This window comes from Sciurus vulgaris, assembly GCF_902686455.1.
Source record: "Sciurus vulgaris genome assembly, chromosome: 17".
NCBI classification, from domain to species: Eukaryota; Metazoa; Chordata; class Mammalia; order Rodentia; family Sciuridae; genus Sciurus; species Sciurus vulgaris.
The window spans coordinates 16,156,231-16,166,466 of NC_136478.1; the positions used below are offsets into that span (position 1 = coordinate 16,156,231).

General features: G+C 38.3%; 1 protein-coding gene and 1 pseudogene across 6 annotated transcripts in view; one reads left to right on the top strand and one right to left on the bottom strand.

Moving 5' to 3' along the window:
* Positions 1-10,236, bottom strand: part of NFAT5 (nuclear factor of activated T cells 5) — a 111,580-nt gene that overhangs the window by 70,030 nt on the left and 31,314 nt on the right. The window lies entirely within an intron of this gene.
* On the top strand, positions 1,206-9,173 carry LOC306649102 (ER membrane protein complex subunit 8-like; annotated as a pseudogene). The gene has a single exon. The product of its transcript is annotated as an ER membrane protein complex subunit 8-like (transcript).

The window sequence follows — 10,236 nt, forward strand, 5'->3', positions numbered from 1 at the left end:
TGCCAACTGACTATCAAGCCAAACCCAAAAAACCAAAGGTCAAATGTCTTCTCTGATAAGCAGATCCTGATACATATTAGGGGGTAGGTAGGGAAGAATGAAGGAACTTTGCATTGTGCAGAGGGAAGTGAGGGGAGCAGTGGGGCAGTGGGGATGGGAAGGACGGTAGAATGAGAAAGACATTATTACCCTATATATATGTATGAAAAAAATTTTTTTAATATTATCACTGTCAAAAAAAAGATAATGAAAAAATTTTCAATACCACATATTGCCTTACTAAGATTACTCTGAAATGTTCACATTTCCCCTGTTCCCAAAAGAAACTGATGTGTACTTACTAAGAATAAAAATAAATAAAGGTCTAGCAACAACTAAAAAATTATTTAAAAAAGAAAAGGAAAGAAAAATTGGGGCTATAGCTCAATGGTAAAACACCCCCTTGAGTTAAGTTCCCAGTATCAAAAAAAAAAAAAAAAAAATTTTGCACAACACTTACATGTGTTCACTTTCCCTGGCCTTTTGTTAAATCTAGAAGTTATTTTACTGTTGTTTTCTAACGGAAGTCTTTCCTCAGTCTAACAACTGAGATGGTTGTTTTCTTATATACTTTTTTCTGTTAATGTTGCTAATAATTTTTAAACAACTCACCTATGGTTCAATATGAATTTAAATTAACCAAAATCCCAATGTAAGTATACTACTTAAGTATTCACATGGCAGAAATACAGTTAGTGCAGTATAATAACTAACTCCATAACATAAGTTATTAATATAGAGTTATGAGAAAAGAAATTAAGCAGAAAGGGGAAGAGATTCAGAATATCAAGAATCTGTCTTATAAAGTTGCAACAACACTGAGCATAGGGCAACTGGAAGGAGGAAATGGAGGAATGAAATCACCATTCTCAAATACTGAAAACAACTAATTTATCCCAAGTTGGGTGGAATGGCAACAATGTAAAAATGGGTTGACCTGGCTGGCTTGTTTGGTCCTTCTGTAAACTCTAATTGATTCATTTATGTCACCAATTATTTCTGTATCAATCCAGTCTATTCTTCACACCAGAAACCAGGGAGTGGACAAATGTCATTACAATACATGTTCAAAGTAGACAGAAATTCTATATTGAGGGCAACACGACAGTAAGAGACAACTCTGTTCTTCATCCTGTAATTGTAATTCTTTATTCCAGGAAGCTGTGAACCACTGAAAAACTCACACCCCCTCTCATTTTTTACTAAAATGTATAATTTTTAAAAATACAATAAAAGTAAAGTATCCACCGGCAGAGCACAGCCTCAGAGAGTTGCTTCGAGGTTTAAATAGGACAATTTTTGTTAAAAAGCATTCTATAAGTTATTATTTCTTTTTAGAATATTCATTGCCACCTCACCCTTGATGACCCAAGAACTAGGGAGTCAGAGAGTAAGACCAAAATTTTCATAGCCCATTTACTTTATGACTCTTCTCAAGTCTATCCTATTTACTTTTTGGTCATAAAGTTATACACAACTAATACTGTTTCTGTTCACTTGTCAAGCAAGCAACTAAATGGAAATATCTGTAGTAAAAAAAAAAAAAAAGATTTTATGTTGTGTTGGGAAGGCTTTAAATATGTAACAAAAAGTGAACTTATGATCAAAACAGGTATTAGATACTCAAACAATGAGTATTCCCTGATAACAGAAGTAACACTATAATGCTGAAAAATTCATTTGTAACACTTATTTTGTTTTAAATACCAAGGTTTACCTTTTCTTTTTTTAACTCTAATTATGATGCATAAGCCAGGTGGAAGATTTTTTTAAACTTTAAAAAAAATACATGGTTTGGGGAGTAACAACCTTATTCTTCTATCTTTCCATTGACTAACTCAATAAACTGGAATCCCAAAGTTATAGTTTCATATCAGACATTCTAAAACAAAGCACCTGGCACCAACACAGTTCTGCATTAAGAGAGACAGCACTCATTTTGTTAAAAAATACTTCAGGCTTGAGAGTTATCATACTTTGGCATGGAAAAAACGTACTAACAATAGGTCTAATGGACATTTAGTTTCTGGAAGATTATGAAGTCCAGGAATAACTGGTGGGTGATGCTTTGTTTTAACAAATTTTTCTGTTTCTTAAATTTAAGCCAATTTGCTAGTGTGCCGTCACGTATGTATTTGTTCATATTATTCCTTCCAGATTGTTATTTTACTGTTGTTTCCTAAAAACAACCTACTTCTCTAAGGTAATTTTGACAATACACAGCAGTATACGTTCAATCTGGAGAAAAGAAAACTAACTGGAGGGCTGAGGATGTAGCTCAGTGCTACGGTACTTGCCTCATACGCACCAGGCACTGGGTTCAATTCCCAGCACAGGGGAGGTGGAGGTACTAACTTGAGTTCCACACATATTATGGTATATTATATAGTTTTCTTTCTGGTAGATATTTCTTTTCACTTAAAAAGTTATAGTTAGGGTCAGGGTTGTAGCTCAGTGGTGGAGCGCCTGCCTTACATATATGAGGCACTGGTTTGATCCTTAGCACCACATAAAAATAAATAAAGGTTAAAAAAAGTCACAATTATTGTCTAATTTCTTAGCATGAAATATAGATTGGAATATACCATTCAACCATTTTAATTACTTACTTTCTAAAGAAATTGGCTGTAGGTAGAGTGCTTGCCTAAGATATACAATGCACTGTGTTCAACCCCTGTACTGGGGGTGGGGAAATAAAGAAATTACCTGTCTTTCCTAGAAGAAACAAAACATTGAAGTCATAGAGGGTCCATATACCATTAAGCAAAACATTAATGGCTTACTTAAAACTTTCAAAGATCTTACACAAGGTTCCATACCATAGGTTACCTACCCTTCAAGTCTGAAAGGTATGCCCATGTGGGAGAAGCAAGAAAACCCAGAATGGGGAGTCGTAATACAAGCAGTTAGGGAGGGCATCTGTATAGAAAGGCTGCCTAGGGTGAAAATGTTGGAAACTGAGCAGGTCAAAGAGGGTATTTTCATGGATGGGCCCCAGCACGGGGTGTGTTTGTGTTCAAGTGGAATAAGAAAGATATTTACAGGGTTTGATGGAGCAGAAGCAGAGTTGTTTAGGCAGAATATCAAAATCCTAGCAGAAGGAGGGTTTTAGCTGAGTGGTACAGTGCTTGCCTAGTACATGTGAGGTGCTGGGTTTGAGTCTCGGCACCACGTAAAAACGAATAAATAAAATAAAGGTATTTGTCCATAATAAATAAATAAATAAAAGAGCATAGTATTAAAAAAAAAATCCTAGCAGGAGCTGGGTGTGGTGGCTTACACCTGTAATCCCAGTGGCTTGGGAGGCTGAGGCAGGAGGATCAAGATCAGCATCAGCACGTCAGCAAGATCCTGTCTCAAAATAATAAACAAAAAAGGGCTGCAGATATAGATCAGTGGTTAAGCACCCCTGCATTCAATTCCGAGTATCTCCCCACCTCCCCACCATCCTAACAGGGAGGAAGATAGGAAGCTATTTGCCTAGTACAGTTGCCTAGTGTATAGATTAAGAACACAATGGGCTAGGTGCAGTGGCACACGCCTATAATCCGAGCGGCTGGAGAGGCTGAGGCAGGAGGATTTCGATTCAGAGCCAGCCTCAGGAACAGGAGGCACTAAGAAACTCGGTGAGACACTGTCTCTAAATAAAATACAAAACAGAGCTGGGGATGTGGCTGAGTGCTCCTGAGTTCAACCCCTGGTACCCACCCCCTCCCCCAAAAAAAAAGAACACAATAGGTGAGGAAGGTAGTCACAGGTGAGCAGGAGGACAGCTCTGAATGTCCAGAGCATCCATGTAGAAGGCACAACATGGAAGTTCAAACTGGGTAATCAGGGTAGTAATGTGTCAGAAAGTGGGAAGCAGGGGCAAAAGGAGATTGGTTACACAGAGGAAGACTGATTCAATAAGTTAACTATAAACATTAAAGAAGATCAAGTTTTTCACTTAAGCAACAGAGTTATAAGAATAAAAGAGGAGAAAAGAAGGAACCCTAATGTAGTTGCAACTGGGGGTGTTGGTGTGAACTCATGACAGTATAGAGGTATATATATGTAGACTGAGCATAGCTAATCAAAAAATATATACAGGTAGATTGAGCATAGCTAATCAAAAATTCAAAATGCTCTGAAACCTGAAACTTTCCAAGTGAAAAAAAATGAAGTTCAAAAAGTTTTGGATTTTGATATATTTTGAATTTTGGCTAAGAAGTACCAACCAGTAAAGTCTATGCAAATATTCCAAAACCTGAAAAAAAAAAAAAAAAAAAAAAAACAAATTTGAAATACTTCTGATCCTAAGCATTTCAAATAAGGGATATTCAAACTGTATTACTAGAAAAATATGGACATAAATGTACATGTAATTTATGTAAACATTTTCCATAACTCTGTCCTCTGAAAGGGAGCAGCAGCAGCCCAAAAGTAATTTCATACAAAATTTTCATTTCTAAGTACTATTGTCCACTAAGAGAAAGAAGAGCTCTGGGATAAATACATAATATCAGGGTTAAGACAGGGAAAATTCAATGAGCCTAGAGAATCTTGTTTTATAAAAGGTAAGGAAGTATTCAAAGAATCATGGGGACGTGTCAAAGGTCACAGAAGACAGCTTGAAGGGGCTCAGATTAGACACATGGGACAAAATGAAAATAAGTAATAATTATAACACTGTAATCTACTGAAAATATAGAAGTCCACATTGAAGTAAAACAAGTCAAAGAGTACAATGAGAAACAAGATATTTATATAGTTTCAAAGTATAACTCCACAAGATATTTATTAATTACAAAGAGGACAAAGGGACTCTTTGAAGTGGCAAAGACTGATCAAAGTATCATCAGTAATGACATATCAAAATCACACACCACTTGACAGAATAACATAAAAGATGTGTAATTTGAATGTAATCAGGAGGAAGTCCGTTCAACTCAAGACATTCTACAAAAAAAAGGTTTATAAGCCTTAAAAAGTATAAAAATCATTGTTTTAGTTCATTTTTTGTTGACCTAATAGAATATGTCAGTGAGGTAAAAAAAGAAATTTATTTCTTACACTTCAAAATGCTAGGAAATTCAAGGTCAAGAGGCCACATCTTGTGAGGGGCTTCCTCCTGATGGTAACTCCTCACAGAGTCCCAAAGATGGGTAGGCAAAACAGAGCAAGAATGCCAGAAATAGATGCTTTTGTAACAAAGCCATTCCCACCAAAATATATTCAAGAGAAGAGAAACCTCATAACACAATCACCTTCAAAGATTCTATTAAGATTAGAGGGGGGGAAGGGAAAAAATAACAGAATGAATCAAACATTACCCTATGTAAATTTATGATTACACAAATGGTATGCCTTTACTCCATGTACAGAGAAACGACATGTATTCCATTTGTTTACAATAAAAAAAAAATTTTTTTTTAAAGATTAGATATGAGGTGACCCCCAAAAGCTTATGTAAGAGATAACACAATAAAGTTCAGAGGTGAAATGACTGAGCTATGAGACAACCAAATCATTGCATTAATCCACTTTGAATGGAATAACTGTAGGCAGATACAATGTGGCTAGAGGAGGGGGTCACTGGTGGCTTGCCTTTGGGTATATATTTTATCCCTGGTGAGCAGGCACACTCTGCTTCCTGATTGTCATGTACTGAGCTACTTTCCCACCTTTTCTCCATGACATTCTACCTTACCTTGAACCCAGAACTAATGGAGTTAGCCATCTAAAGATGAGACCTCTGAAAACTGTAAGGCCCCCAAAAACTTCCTCCTCTAAAATTGTTCTTATCAGGCCTTTTAGTTAATGTGGTGAAAAAGATATCAAAAACAGGTCCCATCTACAAATATCATCAATATATGACATGGGGGATTCAGAACTCATGAATTCTAGAACAAAAATTCAAACCATTGCAGGGAGTGTGCAGAGAACAACATCTACTCAGGAGGCTGAAGCAGGAGGATCACAAGTTTGAAGTCATTCCAGGTAACTCAGGAAGACACTGTTTTGAAAATAAAATTTAGCAGGGCATGGTGGCTCACACCTGAAATTCCAGCATTAGGTTGAGGCAGGAAGATCACAAAGCTCAAGACCAGCCTTAGCAACTTAGCAAGACCTTGCTCAGAATAAAAAAATAAAAATGGCAAGGAATGCAGTTCATGGTGGAGCTCTTCTGGGTTCAATTTAGTACCAAAAAATTAAAAAAGAAAAAAGAATCCACATTGTTCCTTCTCTTCCTTTTGCCATAACCACATATTTTGATAGGGAAAGGTAGCAGAATATTAGTTATAAAATATACCATGAGTTATCACTTGGTCATATTTACTTGACACCTCATTTGCCACATTCATAGGCTCAATATTTTAGGTCATTCCATTTCATTTTCACTATTACCTTCAACCTGACAAAACAGCAATTAAACATCCATTCAACTAGCTCTTTTACTGAACTAGGGACATAAATTTAAAAGAAAATTACTCTTAAGAAGGCCACAAAATAAATAAAAAATAAGCTGGGCATGGTGGTGCATGCCTGTAATTCCAGCAAATCATGAGGATGAGGCCAGGAGTTCAAAGCCAGCCTCAGCAACTAAGCGAGGTCCTAAGCAACTTAGTGAGATTTTGTCTCAAAATAAAAGGGATGGGGATATGGCTCAGTGGTTAAGCACCCCTGGCTTCACTTCCTGGTACACACACACACACACACACACACACACACACACACAAAGATGACGATGACAACCACAGGCTAGAGAAAATAAAATCAATCAAGTTTTAAATAATGTAGTATGAGCTTTAAAAAAGTATATGGGGGGCTGGGGTTGTGGCTCAGTGGTAGCACACTCACCTCACATGTGAGGCAATGGATTCGATCCTCAGCAACACATAAAATAAATAAACAAAATTCATCATGAGTTAAAAGAATATTGTCACCTCAATAAAAGACTTAAAAAAAAAAAGTATATGGGACCCCTAAAGTTCAGGAAATAATGCCAAGAGTTAATAAATGGGATGGCATCGAATTTTAAAAACTTTGCACAGCAAAGGAAACAATTAGGAATGTGAAGAGAGAACCTACAAAATGGGAGAGAATCTTTGCTAGCTACTCTTCAGACAGGATTAATATCTAGAATACATAAAGAACTCAATAAACTTAAAACTAAAACAAACAATTAATAAATGGACAAATGAATTAAATAGACATTTCTCAAAAGAGGAAATACAAATGGCTAAGAAATATATGAAAAATGTTCAACATCATTAGCAATCAGGGAAATGCAAACCAAAACTACAGTGAGGGGCTGGGGTTGTGGCTCAGTTGTAGAGGGCTTGCCTAGCATGTGTGAGGTACTGGGTACAACTCTCAACACCACATAAAAATGAATAAATAAAATAAATGTATTGTGTTCATCTACAACTAAAAAGAAGATTTAAAAACTAGAGTGAGATTTCATCTCACACCAGTCAGAATGGCAGTCATCAAGAATACAAACAATAAACCTGGAGGGAATGTGGAAAAAAAGAAACACTATTGCTGGTGGGATTGTAAATTAGCACAACTACTATATCAGTGTGGAAGTTCCTCCAAAGACTAGGCATAGAACCACCATATGATCCTGCTATAACACTCCTCAGTATTTATCCTAAAGAATTAAAGTCATCATACTAATACATGTACATCCATGTTCTTAGCAGCATTATTCACAATAGCCAAACTACGGAACTTATGTGTCCAATAACAGATGAACGGATAAAGAAAATGTGATATCTCTCTCTCTCTCTCTCTCTCTCTCTCTCTCTCTCTCTCTCTTTCACACACACACACACACACACACACACACACACACACACACAATGGAGTTTTATTCTGCCATAAAGATGAACCAAATTGTGTCATTTGTAGGAAAATGGATGGAACTTGAGACCATCATGTTAAGTGAAAAAAGCCAGACTCAGATGACTAGGGATCATATGTTTTCTCCCTATGTGGAAACTAGAGAGAAAAAGAAAAGTGTGGTGGAGTCTAATAAAAATCAAAGAGAGTTCCGGTGGGCCGGCAAAGAGGGTGAGCCACGTCAGGGTGGCGGGTCAGTGAGGTGCAGAAGCGGCCGGCCTGTGGGGCCGCCAGCCCAGAGCTGCGCCAGGGGTCACTGCCTCCTCATCCTGCCTCTCGGCGGAGGCGCCGCATGGCCGGCAGTGGTTGGGGCCCGCAGGCCGCCGGGCTCGGCATGCCCAGGGTGAAGCTGACCACCCAGGGCTACTGCAGGACGCTGCTGCACCGTCAACGGGCTGCTGGTGGCCGAGAAGCAGAAGTCGCGCAAGGAGCACCTGCCCCTGGGCGGCCCGGGCACCCCCCAAACCCTCTTCGTGGACTGCATCCCCCTCTTCCACGGCATGGTGGCCCTGGCGCCCATGCTGGAGGTGTCCCTCACCCTGATTGATTCATGGTGCAAAGATAATAGCTACATGATTGCTGGTTATTATCAAGCCAGTGAACGAGTGAAGGATGCCAATCCAAACTAGGTTGTGGAGAAGGTGGCCTCCAGGATGGAGGGCTTCAGCGACACCGCTCTCATCATGGGAGACAACACCAGGTTTAAGATGGACTATGTGGCGCCCACAATCCACGAGTACAAGCAGTATGATAACAGGTGGTGGTGCAAAGACCCACACCATGACTACTGTGAGGACTGGCCTGAGGCACAGAGGACTTCAGCCTTACTCCTGGACAGCCGGTCCTATGAGATGCTTGTGGATTTCGATAACCACCTGGATAACATTCAGAATGACTGGACAAACCCAGAGATCAACAAAGCTGTTCTGCACCTGAGCAGGGGCCATGGTGGCTGGCTGCTCTTGGGGCATTTCCACTACACTAAAGAAGAAAACCTATTTTTAAAGCAGAGTCGAAGCCTGGTGGAGAGCCGGGCGTCCGTTAACAGCATTCAGTGCAGAGGCCGAGAGAGGCCCCGATTGCCTGGTCCCTGGGGATACTCTAAGTCATATGTTGCTGTCATCTTCCAAATCAAAGCTATTTCTGCTTGTCCGAGATTTTTCCTATTAAACGGTTTTAACTAACATTGTATAATCTGGAGAGAATACTTTTTAAGGCTTATGAACTATTAAAAAATAAAAATCAAAGGGAGGGCTGGGGCCTGTGGCTTAGTGTTAGAGCACTTGCATAGCATGTATGAGGCACTAGGATCAATTCCCAGCACTATATTAAAAAAATAATAATAATAAAGATATTGTGTCCATCTACAGCTAAAAATATTTTTTAACAAATCAAAGGGAGATCAGTATAGGAAAGGGACCAGGAATGGGAGGAGGGAAGGGAGGGGGCAAGTGTTAGGGAGTGATACTGACCAAATTATATTGTTAGAGTGTGTGCACATATGAACGTGTAATGAAAGACTCCATCCTTATGTACAACTACAATGCACCAATTAAAAAAAATGTGTAAAGAGCAGAGGGGAAAAAGTACAGGATATTAAACAAGTAGAGAAAAGGGAATACTTAAAATTACCTATAGAGAATCAGAGAATTTTACAGATGATGTGATACCTTAGGTCAATTCTGAACAGCAAAAGAGGTATTTAGCAGAAAGATTTGAGAAAAGAGAGAAGTTAGGAAAACAAATCTAAACAAGAATTTTTTTTTTCAGCTATTTCAGTTTTTTAAGTAATTCAGTTAACTCCTTAGAACATGGGAGTTATTAGAAGGAGTAAAAGGATATTAACCTACTAAAAGCAGGGAGAGGCCATGTTATGAAACACCTTGTGTATGATGCTAAGAATTTAAAATTTTTATCCCACTACACATATGGAGCCTAAGGATTTTAAGTAAAGAACTGATAAGCTCAGATTTATATACCAGGGATATGCACAATAGTCACAGAGATGCAAGTCAGTAAGGTTTTTATGATAGCTTAAGCAAGAAATAACGAATTTCTGAACCAAGAGCAAGGTAGTGGTAACAGGAATGGTGACAGGATAAAAAGATATTTAGAAAACGGGCAAACTCAATTTGCTCTGATTGGCTGCAGAGCAAAAGGGAGGAAAAAAAAAAAAAAGAGTTCCAAGTAAGTCATAAGAATTCCACCTCAAGAAAATTGATGGAAGGTGAAGCCATTTCCCATGATAGAGAATACAGGAGGAAGAGTAACTCTGGAAAGATGGTGAATGCAGTTTTCAATGATGAATTT